This window comes from Hirundo rustica, chromosome 2 (assembly GCF_015227805.2).
Source record: "Hirundo rustica isolate bHirRus1 chromosome 2, bHirRus1.pri.v3, whole genome shotgun sequence".
Lineage (NCBI taxonomy): Eukaryota > Metazoa > Chordata > Aves > Passeriformes > Hirundinidae > Hirundo > Hirundo rustica.
In genome coordinates this window covers 12,625,083-12,637,101 of record NC_053451.1, presented here as the reverse complement: position 1 = coordinate 12,637,101, position 12,019 = coordinate 12,625,083, and the positions used below count along the sequence as shown (strand labels likewise).

The window sequence follows — 12,019 nt, the reverse complement described above, 5'->3', positions numbered from 1 at the left end:
AATGAGAATATGTGTAGAGATAAACTGACAGAGCTGAAAAATATTTAATTTAGATGGAAGCCTACAAATATTAATGTGAAAATGAGAATTGCTTAGGGGTAACAGATTGAGGGTACAAGACTCATTTTTTAAGTGTTAACCTTTTACATGACAGTGTGATCCTGTAATTAAAATGGCAGCATTCTTTGTTTGGGGAATTTATTTTATGTTCTTAATTGTTTTGTAATTCCTAGGTTATGATTTTTTTTTCTGGCAACTTCTGACTGACAGAAGTTAAGGATTTTTCATATCAATGCAATGGAATGAGTGAGCTTCATTGTACTGAGCAAAAGATTAAGCAGCAACTTGTTTTAATTGTTGTAAATTATTAAATTAAACTCATCTTGAACATTAATATTTGTTCTGGTCTATTGTGAATATGAACATGGAAAATCAATTTATTTCTTTCTAGTAACTAGATCCTTAAGAACTTACCCCAAACTTTGAGCCACTTTGATGTTCAAAGGCTGAGATCAGAGATGAGAAGAAAAGAATGGAGACCTCTTCACAATATTTTTACCTTTGAAGTCTCAGGTTAAAAGTACTATTTCTGTGTGCTTAAACAAGCAAGAGAACGAAGGATAAGATCATGAATTATGATAACAGACAAGTGACAAATGTTTTGCATGAAGTACTTTTCCTTGTCGGGAGAGAGAATGTTCTTCTAAGAGATTTCCAAAGAGATTGGCAATTTGTAGAGGCAATTATTGGCAAGGAAGAGATATATACTATATTTGGGTTTAACTGTTTAAGTGGGAATAAAGGATTCATTTGGAACTTTTCCCCTTGCTTCACTCTACATTCCATACAAGTGGTGGCAAACATGTACATTATCCAACTGTCAACAAATCCCCTAGACTCAAGCCTGGAACAGTACATCCCACATTTCCCCTATGAAAACCTTTCATGAAAGCTCCTCTGTCATTCAAGATCATACTATTCCCTCCTCTATTTATTTCTAAGTGTCACTCAGCTCCATTCCACCAGCTTGGAAAACCGTCAAGAACTTTTATCTTCAGAGTCAGTTGCCAGTTCTGTTTAGCGAGCAAGCCAGCAGGGACCTCTGGTGCCATCAATGCAGCTCCGTCAATGCCCCTCTCTTTAGGGATGGAGTATATCGTTATCCCAATGGCTGGACAGAAAAAAGCTGCGTTTTTAGAATAGTTCTCAGGGAGCAGTTACTGGAAATCTCCTCCCTTGAGACAGACTATTGGCAACAAGTTTGGCTGCTGTGACATGAGGTATTGCATCAAGGCCCAATCCTGCCACTAATAAAGTTAGTGGGAAACGTGCCATTCTTTTCAAGTGAAGTCAACAGGATTAGTGTAACAAATCAGGGCTAAAAAACGTACCTTGCATCTACAAATGCAAATGGAAAGTCATATCCCAAGTGAGAATGTCATTTTGTGTCTGGCTTCAGAATCTGGCATTGTGTCAAATCAGAATAAGTCCCTTCCACAAATTTAAAATTTACATTATAGAAAAGAGAAGTTTTATTTTCATGTTGCAACCCTTCCATTTTTGGTGTTGGGGGTGTTTATTTAAGTCTGAGTCTAAAATAAGCCAAGAACAGACTGTTTCAGCGCTGGATTTCTTCTTCCTCTTTAAAAGCATGATAAGTTTCTTCTAATACAAGGCATACTTATTGTACAGATTTTAATTCTTTACAGTACTATTTTCTGATAGAAAATGCTTCACTTTATGCTTTTCCTTAACCAGCTCTAGGAGACTCTTTTAATTACCAACAGGCACATTACACAGCTGTGCTAGGAAACATTACTTAACCTGCTCAGCCTGAATGGAGAATTTCTGTTGATGTCAGCTGTCAGACACACAGGCTCTTGACTGCGCTAACAGGTAACACCCCACTCTCTTGGTAAGGGCCCTTCTACTATAGAGAAATAACAAAGTGCTGGGTTATTTTAATTTTTATATATGTGTGTGTGTGAGAGAGAGAGAGAAGAGTTGGCTAACTTTTTTCATAAGATATTATCACACTTGGCAATATTGGCTTTAACTCTGCTTAAAACGACAGAACTGGCTCGTCATCATTTTTAATGGGTAAAATCTCTGCAGTTCGTCAGAGGTGCTGTAAAATCTAATCAGAAATTAGACTGCAAAATTAATAGGCCTATATTCCCTATAATGCTGTTTTATAAACCTGGAACTGTAGCAGATTTGGAGTTGCACATGTGGTGCAATTCAGCAGTGGTGGAATCTTCAATTTAAACAACTAACACGTGCAGTAACTGGTGCTGCACGCGAAAGAGCTACCGGCTGTGGTTTACTTCGAGTAGCAGGGTACCAAATCCTTTCATTCCATGCCTGGGCTTTCATTTGAGTGCATTTCTATGCCACGACTATAGGCCATGGGATAACTTCCTCCGCAGTTTATTTTTATGCGGCAGAGGCTAAGAATGGCTGAGACACTGATTTTGACCACGCAGCCCCTGTGTGCCAATATCCAGGTGACAGAAGGGCAGTGCTAACTCACCCGTTAGTCAGAGAGGAATGACGGGGAGAAATGAGCAGGAGAGGCTGTGAAAAAGGGGAGCAGAGCCAGCAGCTGCCCTCCGGGAGCCAGGCGTGGGGAGGGAGGTGGGCGAGGGCTGCCAGCATCTCCCCCTCCCTGCGCTTGGCACCGGCACACGCCCGGAGGCGCAGAGCCTGGGCCCGAGGCTCCCTTTCCCAGAGCCCGGTGGGCAAATCCCAGCGGGACCCCCGGGATTCTCCCCGCCGTGGGAGCAGCAGGCGCTCCGGGGCCGCCGTGCGCGGAGCTCCCTGCCCCGGCGGGAGCGGGCAATCTGGCGGGACGTATGTGACATATGTGACATTATGTAAGGAGCGGCTGCTGCCGACCTGAGCCGTGGCAGGGCGGCAAGGGGAGACTGCAAACCCTCCTTCCCCGCGCTGGAATCGGTCACTTCCAGTGCTAATTTGCACCATTTTAACGCCGAGTACCTCCCGTGTGAGGATTATACAGCGCTGCTATAAAACCTCAGGGGTCGTCGGCAGAAACCTTCCTTAACGCCGGGGTTCTCTGCGGAGACGTACTACTGAAAATTGGTGAGAGGGGAAGATTAAATAGGGAAGAGCATAAAAGCAGATTATAGAATAAGTACGCCCGTGTAGATCGGTTCAAAAGGAAGGCAGGGCCTCACACTCCCGATTCTCCTGCCAAATTCCGTAATACCGGACAGATTCTCACCGCTTCTCCCGCCTCAGTTTCCCAGATGTGACATGCCTATTTCACCACTTTCTCTACCTTATCTAAATGCCGTAATACAACAGAAATGCCTTCGCTGCTGGCTGGCCTATGGAATCTGCATCTCAGTTTAGTCTTCAAACTTGGAATAAACAATTATCAACATAAAAATGCGCTTCCTTTTGGTTTTGAATTGCCTACTCTCTTCTTGTAGATTCTGATGTTCATTGTTCATCTCATCCCAAGAAAAAAGTGTTTGCCAAAGGCAAAAGAGAAAAATATTTTTTTTTTTTTTAACAACCTGATAGAGGATAAAACACAATGAAAAAAATATTTTTTAAAAAAAAGTTTTAAAAAATCTTCAGTAGTATTTCTTTATATTAATAAAGTCATCACCTGAAGTAATCATGTCTTAAACCATTAGCGCACAGCGATACAAAACAAGATGAAAACTTTTGAGAAAAAATTTAAAAGAATGAATCTGTAACAAGGAATACACTTTCTCTCTGTCATAATTGCTCATTTAAGAGGCCTCTGCTTTACCAGTGGCAATACAAAGTGACAATGCCTGGCTTAGTGCTGTTGTCTTTTAGCTACCATTATAGAAATTGTAGCTACACGATTTTGAATGTGAGCAATTTTATGAAGTTAATCGTGTAACACTGTTTATGAATTTAAACCACACAATTAATCTATTATTCACAGACACACATAATGGATTAATTGTACTGAATGATGGTTTAAGAAAAAATGTAACTGATTTTAGAGCTACAATGATTGATTTATGAGGTAAAATTAAAAGTACTAAGTATGTATTACTTGTCTACTCACCAGATAAGTGGATGGGGATGGTATGGAAAACCTCTCTATATAACTATTTGCAATGCATGGATATCAAGGAATCAGAGAAATTATTTAAAGCAATGCAAAAGTAAATGGTGAAGATTTAAGAAATGCAATTGGCTATCAAGGGAAACCAGACAAGAATTAGATGTTCTTGCCTATAAAAACCTTATCGACTATAAGGTAATGGAAGCTTTATTCTTAGAAATTTTAAAACAGCTGGATCGAACAATATCAAATTAAAAGACAGCACTCCAGTAACATCTCTCATTAATATCTTGCTTTTTAAGTAATGGTGGGACTTTAAATGAAATGGTACCAAATATGAATAATGGAAACTACCTGCCTCTAATGAAGAAAAGACCTCTGTGGTACCAAGGGATCTGACTTCTTTGTACTTACCAAGAAGTACTGGAAGTACTTTCCATTTTTAATTCATTTGGAAGGGAAAAAAAAAAGCCATTATACATGGTGAATATCATACAAGTTCACAGGCAGTTGTTAAAGAGCTTGAAACCACGTAAAAAGTTTAGTTAGTTTAGATAAAAAAACTATGCCCTGCTGCTCTGCTGTAGTTTTTTACACTAACAGATTTTAACTGAACAACAAATTGAAGGAGGTACTTGCTTTATTTCATTCTCTGAACTGATAGCTTAACAAAAGTATGTGAAGTCATATTAATGCACGGGGCGAATTTGGAACACACCAAAGTAGTGCACTAAACTTGCTGCTTCCACCATCCTCTTCACTTCTACTAGGCAAAAGAGTCTCAATTCACTGTTAGCTAAATCCCATGAACATCTTGCTACCCCTTATTGGAGCTAGCTTGCTTCAGAAACCCATCTACAGGAAAACTATTCTAGTAAAGGACAGTTCCTCTAGTAAAAGGGCAGAAGGAGATGGGTTTAGCAAGGAAGTTTGTATAATTTAATAAAAAAGTTAATCTAAGTGTTTTCATATTGATGGGTCTTGATTTAAGCTCTAAAATTAAGGCAAGTTCACATTTCTATGGAACAGCCGTGAACAGCAGAATATAACATAACTTACCTTTAAGGTAGAGCTAAATAGCACATATTTCCTAGACTGTAATACATTTTTACATAGAAACAGGACAGATGGATTACTTATTACTTTGATTTTAGATACCTAATTCCATCAAAATACTACAAAGCAAATACACTGCATCAGCATGGCATATTTTCTCTCTGAATTTTTGTTGGGCAAAATTAAATAAAATTTGCCTAGATCTTGTGACTTTTATTTTCTGTTGAACCACACACACATATATATAATATATATAAATTCCTATGCTACAGCATTTTTTGTATAAACAGCGTAACTTATATACCACATATAAAAGCACTTTTCTTTTCACTCAGATTCACATTATTGTCTATACCATATGACTTGCAACTGGTTAAGTATCATCTTCAGTTCATTTTACAACTCAGCTTTGTACTCCTTATCCATTTATTCTCCTGCCAAAGCAACCTGACCCTTCTTCCACCCGAACATTAACACACATTATAAGTTTCAATTCTTCCTCTTTCTGGAAATTTATCTTCATACTTTGTGAACTTTGTAACTCATATTTTCATCAAGTTTCAGTCACGACACTCTTATGGGTCTGAGTGACTGCATTTTGAGTGTGTTTACACTCTTATGTCATGTGCGCTAGAATGACATTATGAACTCCCATTAAAAAAAAAGCAGACCACGCATACAGTATATCAACAATGTTTATAACATGTTACACAGAAATGAAATGGGAGTTCTAACACTGTTGCCTTTTCCAGTCTAATTTATTGAACTTGTGGCCAGCAATTTGAAACGTTCATATATGCTAACAGTTCTGCTCACCCCCTCCACTGGCTCAGACACAGCAATATTCTCCCTAAGAAAGAATGGCCATTAGGCACAATATGATAACTAATGGAAAGTAGAAGCTCACATTTCACAATCTAACAAAATACAATAGAAGACAAGTTTACAAATAAATAGCTGCATTTGTCATAATTTTAAAAAAACCCAACACCCAAATTTATTTGCTAGTTTGCCGCTAGATTTCATTTGTTATTGAGTAAATTAGAATACTATCTACTACAGATGACCTGGTGGCTGTCTAGGATTACAAACTGGAGCATGGGCTACCCAGCCCAAAGGTTAGGGCCTGTGTCCAGAGCTGGGAAATGAGCCGAATGTTCATGGCCAAAAACCAGGAAGCAGAAAGTCAAACCAAGGGTCAGCAGCCAGAGATAGGAATAAGCATCTGCCCAGGAATCACGACCTGAAATCAGAAACCCACAAGAAGAAAGTGCAACCACAGGGCACAGTGCAGAGGTGGTTCTGAAAATATACACTGTGATGTGTGAGAGGATACACCGGGGCTCCACCTCGGAAACCTTCTCCTGAGCCATGGCTGATATGCTCTGGTCCAAACTGCAGAGACCCTGATTTAATACTACGGAAGAAGGTCTTATCACAGATTAGCAAATTTTACCCGAAAATCATGGCAAATAAACCAGCCTTCCAGCCTCCAAAACTCTCTGGATGTTGAGAAAGACAGAAACTCTTTTCTCAGTATCACACTTGTTTTGGTAGATCCATGGAAGGCTTACAGCTCTGCTGCAGCCAACCCAGCAAGTTCCAGAGGAATTACATCTACTTAACACTTAAATTTTGTACTAAGATGCAACTTCCAAATCTGTTGAAAGCAGGAATGAATCAAAACAAAGATATCAGAGTATGGCTCCTTAGAAATTTGATAATTCTGTGACCTTCCTAAGGGTTTCTTGTAGTATCACTGGAGAGAGAGGTGCCAAACAGTCAGACTGGACTTCTACCTACAATTGTGTATGCATGAAGCAGCAGTGGAGGAGAGTTGTGTGCAACAGGGCCTGGTGTGACAGATCAGAAGATAAGTAGAATGGTTTGGGTTGGAGGCCATCTAGTCCAACCTGCTGCAGCGAGCAGGGACATCTTCAACTCAACCAGGTTGCTCAGAGCTCCATCCAACCTGACCTTGATCAACTTCCAGGGATGGGGCATCTACCACCTCCCTGGGCAATCTGTAACAGTGTTTCACCACCCTCATCATACAGAATTTCTCTCTTACCTCTAGTTTCTCTCTACCCTCTTTCAGTTTAAGAGCAGTACATCTTGTCCTATCACAAAAAGCCCTGCTAAAAAGTCCATCTCCATCTTCCCTATAGGCCACCTTTTAGTGCTAAAACACTCCCCAGAGGCCCCTCTTCTCCAGAGGCCCCAGTTCTTTCAGCCCATCTTCATCTACCTTGCTTAGGTATATAAGGCTATCTTAGGCACATAAGAATTTAAACACACAAATATTGGGTGGTGGGTCAGAGCACCCACATAATTCTTAGGAAAAAATCATGCTGAGGATTTTGCAATGACCTCACCCCATTTTTCTATGGGAAAGAAAAATATTGTCTGACTTCCCTCATAGCATATTCTACGTCTTATTGACAAATCACTTATGACACTAATTTATTAGCATAGAAATATTACTACACTCAAGACAGCCTGCTTTGATTTACTGCATCAGGGTTTTTCATATGCCAAGGTCCTATCATCTCTGCTGGATCATTAAAAGTTCCTTGGCTTTTTTTTTTTTTTTTTTTTTTTTTTGGTTCAACATAAGAGTTCTGCCCTGTGGCCCTGGCTAAAATCCTGAGTATTGGAATGGATTTGCTGCTCAAAGGAAGATTCACTGAGCTGATGCTTAAGATACACAGGATGTGTTTATCAAAACCATCTTTGCATTAGCTCCTTGCCATAAAAGTCGACGACAAAGAAGGGGAAAAAAGGGGAGCATAAATGCAGAAAAGAAAAATCCAACACTTAGAGACAAGTTACGTAAACTGCAACACTGTTTTATCATCCTTATGTGAAATCTACATTTACAATATTCAAAGGGAAGGAATACATTTAAATCCATCCATCCCTTTTCCATACAGTTAGTGTTTCAGGGACTGATATCTGCTTAGTTTTGTGAAAACATCAACACCACTTTAAAGAAGAAGCTGGGTCTAATGACTGTATCCAGAGGCACCTGCTGAGTTGCACAGAGATGTGAAGCTTTGTAAGATTCAGGAGTCTCTTTGCTATCACCATTATATTACAAGGAAGCTGGGTGGCCAATATCATAAGCTGTTGTTCCAACTTTTTTCCTCTCTTCATTTCACTACGTGCACAAGCAGTGACTGACTACTGGTGCTAGTCAAAGTAAGCAAGCCCTGTATCACCAATATTCCAGACTACAGGAGTCCCTTCAGAAAACACCTAAAAAAATAGAAAACTTGAGACTGAAAAGAAAAATTAAGCTCTGTTCCTCACATAAATTGATTTGGCATTTTGAAAAAGAAATCAAAGTCTCATTGACCTAAAGCTTGTGGCTCAGATGAAATCCATAGAAAATCAACTTGTTTTTAATTCAAGGATCTTTCCTGGAAAAAGAAAAAAGAACATCTTAACACCTAACTGAAGATAACCAATTATTTTATCTTGTCTCCACTTCTTCTGAAACCGAATAAGTCTGAACAATTTCACCGTTACTTAAAAATCCATGTATCTGAGCTATCAAAATGGACGTGAATAAAAAAAGTGGACACATTTTCAGGTCCTTCTGGCATTCTCAGAATTTTTAATATATATTCCAGAAAATGCTATTTTGGCTGTAGCAATGAATTTGAACACCTGTTGTTTGTGTAATGTGTACCTACAAGTCTCTCAGACAGACAAGTTCACGCTATAATATAATTCCAAAGAGTATGTTCGTATTTTGTCTGAAAAGTAAACAATTCATCTGCTCACAAGGAAACAAGTTCTGCTTGTCAGCACAGAAAATAAATGCATGGTGATGCTATACATCCAGCATAAAAAATAGCACAGGGTTTTGAATTAAAAATAAATATCTCTAAACAGCCTATGTGTATAAGTTCAATTAATGTAAACTAGTGAACATTTTGCTGAGTTATGGAAAATAGGCTGCACATGCAGGCACACACCTTGGAGTCTGTGAGGAGCACACTTGCTCCTCCTTGGTCTTCACACCACCCACCAGCGCGGCTGATAAGGCACTGAAATGCCCTGATGTTTTCCCCTCCCTCTCCCTCTCCAGCAGATATGGAAGCACGGTGGAGATACCCGGCTGCGTCAAATGATCGCTCGGGAAGGAAAATCTTCAGTGGGAACTTTGTACCCGAATATATCAAAAAGTCAACACGGCTCATTGTCGCATTAGGGAGCTGCTGCTGTCCCAGGATTGCTGAGATACTTGGCAAGACAGACGGGCAGCCTCTCTGTCTCCCCGATGGCGTCTGCCTCGCTGCAGATTTGTCATGCAATTCATCGAGTTGAACTGAGCACATAAATTTGCAGTTATGACTAAAAAGTTAGAAAATTCTCCGCAGATGAAAACTATGTATCCGTGCTGATAGGCAGGCAGGGAGCACTTCGGGGAACAAGAGCGGGAACAAAGGATCACTCCCAGAGTGTGAGAGTGACTCAGAGAAAGGAAGAGCAAGCTAAAAGTAACACTGGTGAGAAATTAATTCAATGTTAACTCTAGAAGATCCTTCTACATTCATTCATTTTCCAGTCAAAACATCATTAAATATTTAAATCCCTCCCACCATAGGTGGCAGTTTATTGAGACTTGGGTCTGAGAACTGAGAGTGCAGTAAACCATAAGCTTCTACCACAATCTCAACTCTGAATTTTAAAACCAGCATCTTCACGATAAACCACTGATGTCCACCCTTAACTGCGGCAAACCAGCAGCCAGACACCCAACAGAGAGATCACGCAGAACCCTCCTCTTAACAGAGGAGCAATACAAATCTGGATTTTTGTATAAAATCTCATGTCAGACAGGAAGACCCAAACCAACAGAGTTCTTTAATAGGAGACTCAAACCTTTCTCATAGCATATATCATATGACTTCTATCATAATTTACATGTTGTAAACAAATTTGGTTATTTTACTCATTTTTCTTTTCTTAGAAAAGCTAATTTTCAATCAATATTTTACAGTCCACGCTCTACGACTGAAGTGCAAAAACCTGAGCTTCTTGCCAGGGAAAGACTTACACCTGAATATGAGGAAACAAACATTACTGTTTGAACAACTATTTGAAGAAGTTTGTCAAAGTCCTTACATAGTAAATATATGTAGACCTATAAAAAAACTTCATTTTAGTCCACTCTTTCCTTCTAATTTTGTAACAATGTGTGCAACTCATCTAATGTGTACTTGTTTCCTTATTACCAACATATAAAGTAGTGAGCTACTCAGAATCCTCTTCTAATTTTAACATTTACCCCGGGTACTTTGTATTTTATTTGAAATAGGATTTTTTTTTTTAATTGCCAAAGTCCTAGAGTGCAAATAGATTTACTGAATATGACACCAAATTATGAATGTCAATTTGCTTCGGAGAGCACTCTTAGTACCTCTACAAGCACCTTCTTGCTGATATATTACAACCTCCATTAGGAAGATGCAATTGGTAGTGAAAAGTTTGCCTTAACTACCCTAGGAGAATAAAGCAGTAAGATTGTAGCTGCAGACAGGCCTCTTACTCTACCCAGCCAGTGTGGTCAAGACTGAATGAAGAAGACACGCAGAAAAGAAAGTTCTGAAGGAGGAAGCTAGACGGGAGGGCTTTTCTGATAGCCTTACCTGGAGGGGTTTGAAACAGGGACTGGGGAGTATGTAAACAGAAGAAAGCATTTCACAAGCACAGATTCTTAGTGGAAAGATACTAGAGCCCAGATTAAAAAATATCCTGTAAGTCATATTTGCATACATACACAATTTTCTGGCTACTTTTTTTCATAAGGGGCAATAACAGTCTTCTTTTTAAGAGTTTCAACACCTTGAATAAATTCCAACTTTTACTTACCTGTTAGATCTCTCTCAACATTAGGATCGCAGTAGATCTGCAACCAACTATTATGGCACAGTCCTTCTCTAGGATCTGGTTCTTGGTTCAGGCAGGCAACAGGTTGGATGGTTCTCAAACTATCTGCTGAGAAAGAAAATAGGCAGCTTTAAACAAAAGCAGGTACACTCAGGCAAAAAAATTAAAGCAAAAAGGGAAGGGGAGGAAAAAAAAAAAAAAGAGAGAGAGAGAGAGAGAGTGAGGGAGAAGAAGTAAAGAAGATGAAAACTGAAAACAAAAATTTACCTGCAAGTAATTTTCCTGTTTATTCTTGTATTTCTAACTGAAGCCAGGTGACACAGGCACACAAGACTATGATGAAAATGGGATGAGGGGAAGGGAAGAGGGAGATGCACACATTCACTTATCTACTTCAGTGGAGCCAGCAACCAGCATAGTTGCTACCTTGCAAACCCAGTCCCAGTTCCTGTTTTGCTTGATTTGGACTATGTACCTGAACTTCAGCCTACTACCCTGGCCCATGACACCTCACTAACAGCAGGGCTATAGGCACTCTCCTCCTTCCTTCCATTATACCTTCCCCTTATTAATAATATACTATTATTAATATGTGGTCAATGCCAACAGAAAAGAATGAAGGAATCCCACTCCATACAGTAGTAATGGCCTGACAGGGTCTTTTCAGATGAGGCAAGCCAAGGCAAATCCATAGTCACCACCCAGAAGAGCTCTATCACCTGAAGGACTTTTATCAGTGCAGCAAGCAATGTACACATTAAATAGCTGTTAACTTTATCGTCTTCTCCCCACCTTTTGTGTATTTTCAGTTGCCAGAAGTGCTGGGGAGTGTAGTGACAGTCAGAGTTTCTTAGGAAACAAAGATTCCAAGGCCAGTTACAATCAGCCTAGCAAAGAGAGGCCAGAGACTCGGGTGGAACTTCAGCAGTGGGAGCATCATAAAATGTTACTCACCACTGCTGCTATGTCAAGGATTTGCATCAGTGC

General features: G+C 39.6%; 1 protein-coding gene across 2 annotated transcripts in view; it reads right to left on the bottom strand.

Moving 5' to 3' along the window:
• Positions 1 to 12,019, bottom strand: part of NRIP1 (nuclear receptor interacting protein 1) — a 138,551-nt gene that overhangs the window by 83,839 nt on the left and 42,693 nt on the right. For both annotated transcript variants that reach the window (XM_040054660.2, XM_040054661.2), the window contains exon 2: positions 11,015 to 11,140. The gene's annotated coding sequence lies outside the window, so the exon portion shown is untranslated. The remainder of the gene's footprint in view (positions 1 to 11,014; positions 11,141 to 12,019) is intronic.